The sequence below is a fragment of the Pongo pygmaeus genome, chromosome 3 (genome assembly GCF_028885625.2).
Source record: "Pongo pygmaeus isolate AG05252 chromosome 3, NHGRI_mPonPyg2-v2.0_pri, whole genome shotgun sequence".
Classification (NCBI taxonomy): Eukaryota; Metazoa; Chordata; class Mammalia; order Primates; family Hominidae; genus Pongo; species Pongo pygmaeus.
In genome coordinates this window covers 99,832,277-99,844,587 of record NC_072376.2, presented here as the reverse complement: position 1 = coordinate 99,844,587, position 12,311 = coordinate 99,832,277, and the positions used below count along the sequence as shown (strand labels likewise).

The 12,311-nt window shown below is 41.7% G+C and overlaps 1 pseudogene; it reads right to left on the bottom strand.

The window, feature by feature from the left end:
* Positions 1-810: 810 nt before the first annotated feature.
* Positions 811-1,461, bottom strand: LOC129035790 (large ribosomal subunit protein bL19m-like; annotated as a pseudogene).
* Between the last annotated feature and the right edge of the window lie 10,850 nt (positions 1,462-12,311).

Here is a 12,311-nt window from a genome sequence, read left to right as displayed (position 1 = left end):
GCTGTAGACCGGAGCTGTTCCTATTGGGCCATCTTGGCTCCTCGCCCCTTGTTTTAGATCTTATTCGATGTTATTTCTTAACCTTCTCAGATATTTCTTTTTTTTTTTTTTTTTTTGAGACTGAGTCTCACTGTGTCACCCAGGCTGGAGTGCAGTGTACAATTATGGCTCACTGCAACCTCCAGCTCTCGGGTTCAAGTGATTCTCCTGCCTCAGCCTCCCGAGTAGCTGGGATTACAGGCGTGCGCGACCACATCCGGCTAATTTTTGTATTTTTAGTAGAGACAGGGTTTCCCCATGTTGGCCAGGTTGGTCTCGAACTCCTGACCTCAAGTGATCTGCCAGCCTTGGCCTCCCAAAGTACTGGGATTACAAGCGTAAGCCACCACGCCCGGCCTAAATGTTCTATTTCTTAACCTGATGATGGTTACGTAAATGTCCATTTTATTATTCTGTAAATCATACATTGTTGTGCTTATGATGTATTTCACAATTTAAAAAGGATCACTCTACCTATTCCCCTTGCTCCGATTCCATGCTCATTAAAGAGCATTCTGGTGATGCTCTGACTCCTATTGTAACTGTGCCTCCAGTAAGGGAATGGATATTGGACCATTTGGAATGTATAATTCTTTTTTTTAGAGTAATAAACTGGTGTGCAAGTTTTATTTTAGAAAAAAGTACTAACGAAATAATGAATCCTTAGTTCATTTAATGACTGTGTTCTTATAAATGAAATTAAATTGGTTTCTCAATAGATCCTCTTAGAGCCAATATATCTTCTGCAAGTAACCAAATTCATTCTCAGAATCAGGACTTTCTAGATGCTTCAATTTCATCCCATATTGCAGCTTCAATTTTTGAAGCATCATATTCCCTCATAATATCAAATTCAAGCCACAGATGTCTCTACTTCTAAGCTGCTTTCATTTGTTCTTCAGTGAAACAAGGATCAAATATTATTCCTTAAATATTAAAATTTGGACAGTCCCAGCATTTGGACCAGGGCTGAGGCTTCATTTTCACTTTCAGCTTATTAACAGGAACTTCTTGGCTAGGCTGTTGTGCTACTGGCTTCATATTCACATCAACAGTGCTATATTCAGGAAGGGCATCTCGTAACCACAGCAAGCTATCATCCAGCCATTTCTCTAATTTGACCACTTGAATCTCCTGGATTCGAGGATTATAAAGTTCAAAGCATATCTTAACACCTTGTCCTTCAATAACATTCCTAAGGATAAAAGTAGCCCCAAGTCCTTTTCCTGATCTCTAGATGCAAATCCCCAGAAACTGGCTGATTTTTTCACCGGCATATGAGTCAGCTGTAGTAACACAAAGAATACTTCCAACATAGAAGTCTGGAATGTGGAGTACTTTTCTCCTTTCTAACATAACTTTTCTTCCTATTTGAAATTTCGGAGGATTTATTCTTCCTCTTGGAGGAATGAATTAGGGACTCAAGAACTGCAAGCAACAGAGGCCAGCCCCGAACTTGGAGACTCCGGCCTAGGCTCTTTGCAACCCCATATCCCGCCACAATGCAGGCCACCACGCTAGCTTGCTCATGTTGAGACTACCCGTTTCCATGTTTTAAATTAGTAATTTTTCTTCCTTTTGGTGAGTTCTGTAAGGTTCCATAAGTAACCTCTCATCAATATTTATAGCTGGAGAAAGAACTGGAAACTGTGGGTTTGCATCAAATAAAAACTACTGTGTATAGTAGCAGTGCTGCAAGAAGTAGGACAAGAGCTATCTGGACATACATCCACAGACAGTTTGATTGATTTGGTGGCTGGGAGATGAGGGCATTCCTTGTGATTGCTTCTGTTTATGCCAATGGAGACAAAGTGGTCAGCTGACAGTGAGGGAAGAAAAGGGAGTATAGACAGTTTGAGGAGACAAGACAATGTGTGATATAGTCTCTTTTAGACAGTGGGAAAGCAAACATCATAGGAAATTTCCTCCCAGGGAGTATTTAACGATCCTTTGATATTTGTGTATGTGAATTCAATCAGCATGGTTGAGGCTGTTTTTTGTTTTGTTTCAGGAATGCTCAGCTTCATGGCGCAAACACAAAGTAGAAGAGAGTGGGATTTAACTAGGGGTTAGAGCATTGCTAGGAAAGTCCAATAGCAGGATCAAGCATCAGGAGAATGATTCTAATGAAGGGCCATGGGTTCTAAGCTGAATAAGGGGAGAAGGGAGGAACTGAGTCTGGTAATCCATAGTGGAAAGTAGAAGTTAGTTGATTGGAGGACATCAGTCAAGTAGTTGCTCTAGTGGGTGCATTCAAGTGAGTGGGCTGGAAGGCTAGTGGGGGAGAGGTGGGGTGTGGGGGGGGGTTCCAAGCTGAGATTGGGATGCTGTGCAGAACTGAGGACATCAAGGTCATGAATATAGCCACAGGAATGAGTGATAAAGACAACTGAGTAAAAGCCAAGTCAAACAAGCAATTTTTGGCCTTGTCTAGTCTCTTCTCTGCACATTGGTCTCTGATATGTAACTATTTTACCATTGCACGATAACAATAAACTTGGCAGTTCTCAGAGGACTTATCTTCCTGTTTATGAAAGAGCAGTGAACTCAGAGGTTATCACTGGTAGGTAGATGGTTAACGCACAGTAAATAGACCTATAATTCACATGGGAGTGATCATAGGACAAAGTGTTCTGGGAGCATTATAAAACTCCAGGGAAATCAAGAGGCTAAATGTGACTTGGAATAAAGGTGGCAAAAAAGGAGGAGTGTTGAGTGGTTTCAACTCATGATGAAGGAAACTCAATAGTAGGAAAAAGGAACTGGATTAAGCAAATTCACCCTAATTCTTCGGGGTTATAAGTCAAGGACAAATAAACCTGCATACTCTTTTATTTACTCCTTTATCTCCACAAAAGGGAATATTTTTACATGAAGTAAATCAAGCTAGAATGAATATCCACAGTAGCCTTGAAGAGGAAAGCAAGGATAACAAAACAAAAGTGGATAGTAAATGAAGGGTTCAGAACCTCTTTCTCCCAGTAGGTTTAACCTGAGGCACCAAATAACAGAAAACTGCAAATAAATTAGAAGGAGGCAGCACTGAGTTCAGATGCAGAGTTTAATTTCAATCTCTTTCAAATCCCAGATTAAAAATTGTATAGTTTGGGCATTCTACATAGCAAAATTCTTAGATAAGATATTCAGGTTTAAATTCTAGTCTCACTTATGAGGCAGAAAAAAATGTAACTGTATATACCTACTCCAATGCTAGTTTGACAATTTTATGATTTCATTCATAAATTTACTTTTCTTAGAGTATAAACTTAGATAATTTTCTAATAAGGTGTTTCCTTATTGGTCATTGAATTTATAGATCATAGTTTTCTGAAACTTTCCACTACTTGTTGGGAAAAAGCTGAGTGTTGGGAAAAAAACTGAGGCAGGGCTTGCATGTCTGACATAATGCCCTCTGGAATGTGTCTAGCCTTGCTGGCTCCTTGCTTCTAGCCCTCCTAGGCTCCTAGATCAATTGTATTCCCATTATCCCAAGTAGCAGAAGATGTTCCACATAAATCCTAAACCATCACAGCTGTAGATCACGCGCCTGCCCTTTCGACCCCCACATTCTCACGACCTCTTTCTTTGTTGGATTGCCAATAACTAGCTTGGGCTCCCAGAGCTCAGGGCCTTCACAGCCTCCACAATCATGATGGCCCCCTGGTCCCACTTTCCTTCTCAAACTTTTTCTCAATCCTTTGACTCTGCCGGACTTTGTCGCCCCCACAATCTGGTGTTGGGACTGATCACCCCAACATTCCTGGTGGCCCAACGTGGGGCAACAAAGACCCCGGTGAAGGAACACTACAGCGTGTGAAAGCGGAGGATGCATCATCAAAGGACGCCCAAGGATGTCTAAAAGAAGCTCGGCAGGAAAGCTGAGCACTGGGAAGAACCAGGGTAACAATGGGACAAAGTAAAAGCAGACATTCTGCTTATTTAAATTTCTTAAGGCATTTATTACAAACAGGAGGAATGAAAGTTAGTACTCAGAATTTGTTATCACCTTTTAAAGCAGTAAAGCAGTTTTGCCCATAGTTCCCAGAACAAGGGACTATGGAGTTGGATGAACGGGAGAGAATTGGCAGAGGTTTTTAAAAAGTGTATAAAGGTGGAGCAAAAATTCCAGTCTTGGTTTGGTCAATGTGGGCGCTAATAAAAGCAGCTCTTGAGCCATTTCAAACAGATGATGAGGCAGATTCAGATGAGGAAGAGGAGGATGAGTGTAAAAAACTATCTTCAGATTCTGAATGTGAGGAACAGGAAACGGAGGAAATTAAAGAAAAGAAAGGGAAACTGAAAAAAGTATGTTTTACTAGCCCATTGGCTGTACCTGCTGAATTAAATGAAAGGCCACCTCCTCTCTCTCCCCTTAATGGGCGAGAAGATGAATTAGCTACAAAACTTACTGCTCCTGTAGTTGCAACATTAAAATCTGGAGCAATTGGTGGTGCTATACAAAATTCTACTCAAAAGGCTAGAGTGGAGGCAGACCTTGAAGCATGGCAATTTCCCATAACTATAATCCAGCAGGAAGGACAGAATATAGCTAATTGGACCACCTTTCCTTTTAGGCTGTTAAAGGAATTCAAGCAAGCCATTAGTCAATATAGACGAAACTCTTCTTTTGTGCAAACTTTATTAAAAAATGTTTCTCTCGATAATGGATTAATACCGTATGATTGGGAAACTTTAACAAAATCTGTTCTCACTTCATCTCAGTACTTGCAGTTTAAAACCTGGTGGGCTGATGAAGCTCAAACTCAGGCAAGGGAAAATACACAAGCATGACCACCTGTGCCTGTTTCCTTTGAACAGTTAATGGGAGTTGGATCTGATTGGGGTTGATTAGAAAATCAAGCAGTAATGGAGGATGTTGCCATTATTCAGCTGTGCTCTGTGTGCTTACAGGCATGGGGAAGGATAAATGTTACGGGGAAAAATATCCTTCTTTCAGTTCTGTTCAACAAGGACCTAAAGAATCATATATTGATTTTATTGCTTGGCTTCTAGAGGCTGTGTATAAAGCCATAACTGATAAAACAGCTCAAGATGTTGTAATACAGCTTCTTGCATACGATAATACTAATGTAGAGTGTTACTGCTATTAGACCCCTGAGAGGGAAGCCTCATTTAGCTGAATATATTAAGGCTTGCGATGACATTGGAGGTAACTTATATAGGACTACTCTTTTAGATCAGGCTATGGCTGGATTAAGAGTCAGAAAGAATATGCCCCATTTCTCAGGCTCTTGCTCTAATTGTGGGCAATTTGGACACATAAAAAAGGAATGTAGAAAGGGAAATCAAAAGGCAAGAGCTACCAACAGAAAAGTCCTTGTGTATGCCCCCGTTGTGAAAAAAGCCATCACTAGGCAAGTCAGTGTCATTCTAAAATTAGCAAAGATTGACAACCTCTCTCAAGAAACAGGAAGAGGGACCTGCCTCGAGCCCCCCAACAAACTGAGGCATATCCGGCACAGCCACTGCCCTTACAAATGTACAACAATTGTCCCCCACCACAGCAGTCAGTGCTGTTGTAGACCTCTGCAGCACAATTCCCATCTCCTGGGGAGCCACCAAAAAAGGTCCCTATGGGAGTTATGGGACTCTTACCCACAGGAACAGTTGGTCTGTTACTTGGAAAGTCTAGTCTAAATTTGAAAGGTGTCACTGTGCATACGGGAACAATTGATTCTGATTATACTGGAGAAATTCAATTAGTTATTAGTTCCTTGACTCTATGGTCTGCTTCCCCAGGAGAAAGAATTGCTCACTTGTTGCTGTTACCTTACATAAAACTAGGAAGCAGCACAATGAAGAGAACAGGAGGCTTTGGTAGAACTAATCCAACAGGAAATGCTGTATATTGGGTTATCAAGTGTCCGACAAAAGATCTATTTACACAGTAACTATTCAGGGAAAAGATTTTGAAGGACTAGTAGATACTGGAGCTGATGTCTCTATTATTGCTATAAATCAATGGGCCCAGCTACTGGCCTAAGCAAAAAGCATCTATTGGTATTTTTGGAGTAGGAGCATCCTCAGAAGTTTTTCAAAGTTTCTTTATTTTACCATGTCAAGGGCCAAATGGCCTGGAAGGGACAATTCAGCCTATCATTACACCTATTCCTCTCAATTTATGGGGTAGAGACTTATTGCAATAATGGGATGCTGAAATTTCTATTCCTATGGATCAATATAGTAGTAACAGTAGACAAATGATGATAAATATGGTATACTGCCCAGGAAAATGACTAGGAAAAGATAAAAATAGTCAATCAGAACCTTTAGAATTAAAAGGACAAACTGATCGGACCAGATTGGGGTGTCATTTTTGGAAGCGGTCATTGTTGAGCCTCCGGCTCCCATTCCTCTTGTTTGGCTAACTGCCAAACTGGTTTGGGTGGACCAATGGCTGCTGAAACAGGAAAAAACTGGAGGCTTTAAAAGAGCTGGTGCAGGAAAAATTGCAAAAGGGTCATATAGAACCTACTTTCTCCCCTTGGAATTCTCCTGTATTTGTCATTAAGAAAAAATCAGGGAAATGCAGAATGTTAACAGATTTAAGGGCTGTTAATGCTGTAATTCAACCCATGGGTGCACTACAACTAGGGTTACCCTCCATAACAATGATCCCAAATACTGGCCTCTCATAGTGATAGATCTAAAGGATTGCTTCTTTTAGCTGCCCAAGATTATGAAAAATTTCCTTTTACTATTCCTGCCATAAATAATAAAAGAACCAGCGGACAGATACCATTGGAAAGTACTACCACAAGGCATGCCCGACTATCTGCCAAATTTATGTTGGGAAAGCTATTAAGCCAGTTAGAGAACAGTTTAAAAAATGTTATGTCATCCATTACATGGATGATATTTTGTGGGCAGCTGAAACTAGGGAAGAATTGATGTTGTGCTACAAACAGAAAAGTCTGTAAATGCTTCAGTGTTGATTATAGCCCCCAGTAAAATCCAAACTTCTACTCCCTTTCAATATCTAGGAAGGTAGAACAAAGTCCTATTAAGTCTCAAAAGGTTCAAATTCGAAGAGATAATTTAGAAACCTTAAATGATTTCCAAAAATTATTAGGAGACATTAATTGTATTTGTCCAACTTTAGGCATTCCTGCCTATGCTATGTCTCACCTCTTTTCTACTTCACGAGGTGATTCTGACCTTAACAGGAAATGCTCCTTTTCCAAAGAGGCATTGGAAGAACTTCAATTAATTGAGGAAAAAATTCAGCAAGCACAAGTAGAACGGATTAATCCAACGTAACCATTACAGTTTTTAGTTTTTCCTACTAAGCATTCACCTACAGGAGTTATAGTTCAACAGGATGATCTGGTTGAGTGGCTTTTTCTGCCTCACAATACAACCAAAATGTTCACTCTGTACTTGGATCAAATTGCTGGGCTAGTAGGACAAGCAAGGCTGCGCACAACAAAGCTAATATGATATGATCCAAATCAGATTATAGTTCTGTTAACTAAACAACAAATTCAACAAGCCTATGTTAATTCTCAAGAATGGCAAGTTAATTTGGCAGGTTTTGTTGGCATTCTTGATAATCATTATCCTAAATCTAAGATATTTCAGTTTCTAAAATTAACATCCCAGATATTGCCTTCTATTACTCAAAAAGCCCCTATTAAAGGGGCCCTTACTGTTTTTACTGATGGATCTAGTAATGGAAAAGCCTCATTTGCAGGACCTCAACAACAAGTTTTGCAAACTGACTTTGCTTCTGATCAAAGGGCTGAACTTATGGCTGTGATAACAGTGTTAAAAACTTTTAAACAGCCAGTAAACATTGTTTCTGATTCAGCCTATGTAGTGCAAACCACACAAAATATTGAACGTGCCTTAATTCAAAATGTGACTGATGAACAACTTAATCCTTTATTTCATTCTTTACAGCAAGCACTACAACAAAGGCATTCACCTTTCTATATCACTCATATGAGAGTACATACTAACCTCCCTGGCCCTCTAACTAAACTTAATCAAAGGGCAGGTGCATTGGGGTCTACAGCTTTTGCTCATGCACAAACATTTCATTCTTTAACCCACCTTAATGCTGCAGGCCTTAGGAAAAGATATGGTGTATCATGGAAACAAGCTAAAGAAATTGTGCAACACTGTTCTGTCTGCCAAGTTGTGCATTCACCACATCAAGGAGCAGGAGTTAACCCTAGAGGTTTATCTCCAAATTCCATCTGGCAGATGGATGTAACACATATTCCTGCTTTTGGAAAATTGTCCTTTGTTCATGTTTCAGTAGATATCTATTCACATTTTATCTGGGCCCCATGTCAAACAGGGGAGGCAAGAGCTCATGTTAAAAGACATCTTTTATCTTGCTTTTCTGTTATGGGAATCCCAGAAAAAATCAAAACTGATAACAGCCCACGATACTATAGTAAAGCCATGGCTACATTCTTTCAACAATGGAATATTGCCCATACTATGGGTATTCCATATAACTCACAAGGACAGGCAATAGTGGAAAGAGCTAATTGTACTTTAAAAACTCAAATACAAAAGCAGAAGGCAGGAGACCAGGAATATAAAACATTGCATATGCAATTGCATCTAGCTTTATTAAAATTAAAATTTTTAAATTTACAAAAAGATCAACCCATAACAGCAGTGGAACAACACCTGACTGGACAAAAGGAAAATAAAAAGGCTGGACAAGATATATGGCAGAGGGATGCACATACAAAGAACTGGGGAAAAGGAAAAGTAATTATATGGGGAAGAGGACTTGCTTGTGTCTCTCCAGGTGACAATCAGCTGCCTGTGTGGGTGCCTGCCAAACATCTGAAGATCTATCATGAACCACAGCATCTAGTGGACCCACCTGTACAGTGCGAATTGAAAGTCTGAAAAGCCTCGATTTGCTTTCCCTGCGCCTTCTGTTAGAAGGGACCTAATTTCTCATTATCAGTGGCCTCCTGGCCACAGCCACAAAAGTTTTTGCTTCTGTTTCAGTAGATTTACTAATGTGGAGGTGAGGGTATGCTTGTGTTTTTGCAGGAGATGAACAAACCATATGGATGCTCTCAAGATGTGTATGACCATGGAACAGGAGACTGGAGGAACCTATGGATCCCAACCATGGACCGGGTTGCCCCAGTATGAGCCATGAGCCAGTTGAATCTGAATGCAAAGATGGAACGAAGACTGACCAGAGTCAAGATGCTTAATGAACCAATGCTTTCTGACTCAGCTCCTCTCTGCCCTGAATACAAGAGACCCTAATAGTTAGGCAGGAATATCATCGCCCCTATTCAGCATGAAGAAGTTACAGAAGATGGACCTTCATCCTTCTGCAACCCCTAGGATTAAGGGTCCTCTTGTAAAAGGGAAAGAGGAGACATGTGGGATGCATTCAAACCACAGAGACTCCAGTTTGAATAAGGGCTAAGAAAAATGAAGCTGGATCACCAACTGGCAATTAAGCACTGCACAGCCTGCAATTGCCTTGCTCAATTAAAAGAGGCCACCTTTTATGCTAGTAATAATGATACCTTCTCTTTTACAAAAAAGAGCAGGGGGGCATGTTGGGAAAAAGCTGCCTGTTGGGAAAAAACTGAGGCAGGGCTTGCATGTCTGTCATAATGTCCTCTGGAATGTGTCTAGACTTGCTGGCTCCTTGCTTCTAGCCCTCCTAGGCTCCTAGATCAATTATATTCCCATTATCTCAAGTAGCAAAAGATGTACCATATCAATGCTAAACCATCACAGCTGTAGATCATGTGCCTGCCCTTTTGACCCCCACATTCTCAAGACCTGTTTCTTTGTTGGATTACCAATAAATAGCTTGGACTCCCAGAGGTCGGGGCCTTCGCAGCCTCCACAGTCGCGATGGCCCCCTGGTCTCACTTTCCTTTTCAAACTGTCTTTTTCTCAATCCTTTGACTCTGCCAGACTTTGTCACCCCACGACCAGGTGTTGGGTCTGATCACCACAACACTACCGTGGCTGAATACTTCAAAATTATTAACTTTTGGACCTATTTGATCCTCTTTTCTTTGATTCAATTGATATAGTCTTATCACCTTTAAAATACAGGCACTAAATTAGGCTTAATATTCTCAGTCAATGAAAATATACTATGTTTTAAAGAATCTAGGCCAGGCGTGGTGGCTCACATCTGTAATCCCAGCAGTTTAGGAGGCCGAGGCAGGCAGTTCACGAGGTCAGGAGATCAAGACCATCCTGACTAACATGGTGAAACCCCATATCTACTAAAAATACAAAAAAAATTAGCCGGGCATGGTGGTAGGCACCTATAGTCCCAGCTACTCAGGAGGCTGAGGCAGGAGAATGGCGTGAACCTGGGAGATGGAGCTTGCAGTGAGCTGAGATCGTGCCACTGCACTCCAGCCTGGGTGACAGAACAAGACTCTGTCTCAAAAAAAAAAAAAAAAAAAAAGAATCTAGAGGCCAGGTGTGGTGGCTCACACCTGTAATCCCAGCAGTTTAGGAGGCCAAGGCAGGCAGTTCACGAGGTCAGGAGATCAAGACCATCCTGACTAACATGGTGAAACCCCATATCTACTAAAAATACAAAAAAAATTAGCCGGGCATGGTGGTAGGCACCTATAGTCCCAGCTACTCAGGAGGCTGAGGCAGGAGAATGGCGTGAACCTGGGAGATGGAGCTTGCAGTGAGCTGAGATCGTGCCACTGCACTCCAGCCTGGGTGACAGAACAAGACTCTGTCTCAAAAAAAAAAAAAAAAAAAAAGAATCTAGAGGCCAGGTGTGGTGGCTCACACCTGTAATCCCAGCACTTTGGGAGGCCAAGGCGGGTGTATCACCTGAGGTCAGGAGTTGGAGACTAGCCTGGCCAAAATTGCAAAACTCCATCTCTACTGAAAATACAAAAGTTAGCCAGGTGTGGTGGCACGCACCTGTGGTCCCAGCTACTTGGGAGGCTGAGGCAGGAGAATAGCTTGAACCCAGGAGGCAGAGGTTGCAGTGAGCTAAGATCACGCCACTGCACTTCAGCCTGAGCGATAGAGCAAGACTGCCTAAAAAAAAAAAAAAGAAGAATCTAGGGAATAAAATTTCAATTATCCTCCAAAATACTACTCAAATCGTATTCACTGCCCCATTATTGAGAAATATATTTAAATATCTTTCCTTAATAATTTACACTACAAAAGAATTGTATGAAAAAGCTGAAGACTAAAGGAAAAGCATGATCCTGTAATACCCTTCACAGTAGGTGTGATTACAAAATAAGGGGATGAATTTTGAACAAACTTGTCAGAAAGTGTATGCTTCTTTCAAACAGTTTCCCAGGGAGGAGATGCATTGTATCAGTAATGTTGCTCATACCACAAATGAGGAAATTTCTGAGACCCAGTAAGTCTTGGATAAGTGATTCTCAAATGGGGGTTAAAATGAACCATAGGCAAAACGGAGTCCTCCCTAAGGAGAGATAACCAGGAACTCCAGCACAATGTATAATTTGAAACAAAAGCATATTAAAGATTAATATTCTTAATTATTATTAATATTAATGTCACAGGATCCTTGAGTGTCACTTTCCAGCCACAAACCTCTATGGTCAGTGGTGCCTTTGCCCGTTTTGCTCAGGCCCACTGGGCTTGGTAGGCTACACTCAGCTCACACTGCCAGTTTGGATATCACGCCTTCTAAGGGCCAGCCAGACATGGAGTGGTGAAGGGTGTGTGAGTGAGTGAGTGTGGGGTCTGGCTACTGTGCACAATGCATGCTGGTTACAGTGGGGCAGGCAGCTCCAGGTGCCAGCATGGGCACTAGCTTCCTGTGAGGCTTTGGCCAAACCAGGAGTACTGTAAGCAGCTTCCACAGCTGGCACTGGGGAATGTGGTTGCATCCAGAAGCTTGGAGATGCCAGGAACCACAGAGCCCCAAAGAAGGAGTCACAGCCCTGGCTCAGGGAGCTGCTAGGTCTGGGCTCTCTGAAGGGCTGCAGCTCTTCTCTCCATCTCTCTTCCCTCCTTCTCATCACCTGCAACATAGTGAGCAAGGGATGTGTTTCAGCCCTGCCATTTGGCAGATCTTGAGTTCTTATCCAATGTCCAGGAAGAAGGGGGCATGTAGACAAGTGGAGGGTGAGCAAGGTAAAGAGGTGCTTTATTGAGTGACAGAACAGCTCAGAGGAGACCCACAGTGGGTAGCTCCTCTCCACAGGCAACAGGCAGATTCATCCAAACGTCTGTTCAGCTCTTAGCAGAGAAGAAACCCACAGTGGGTAGCTCCTCTCAGC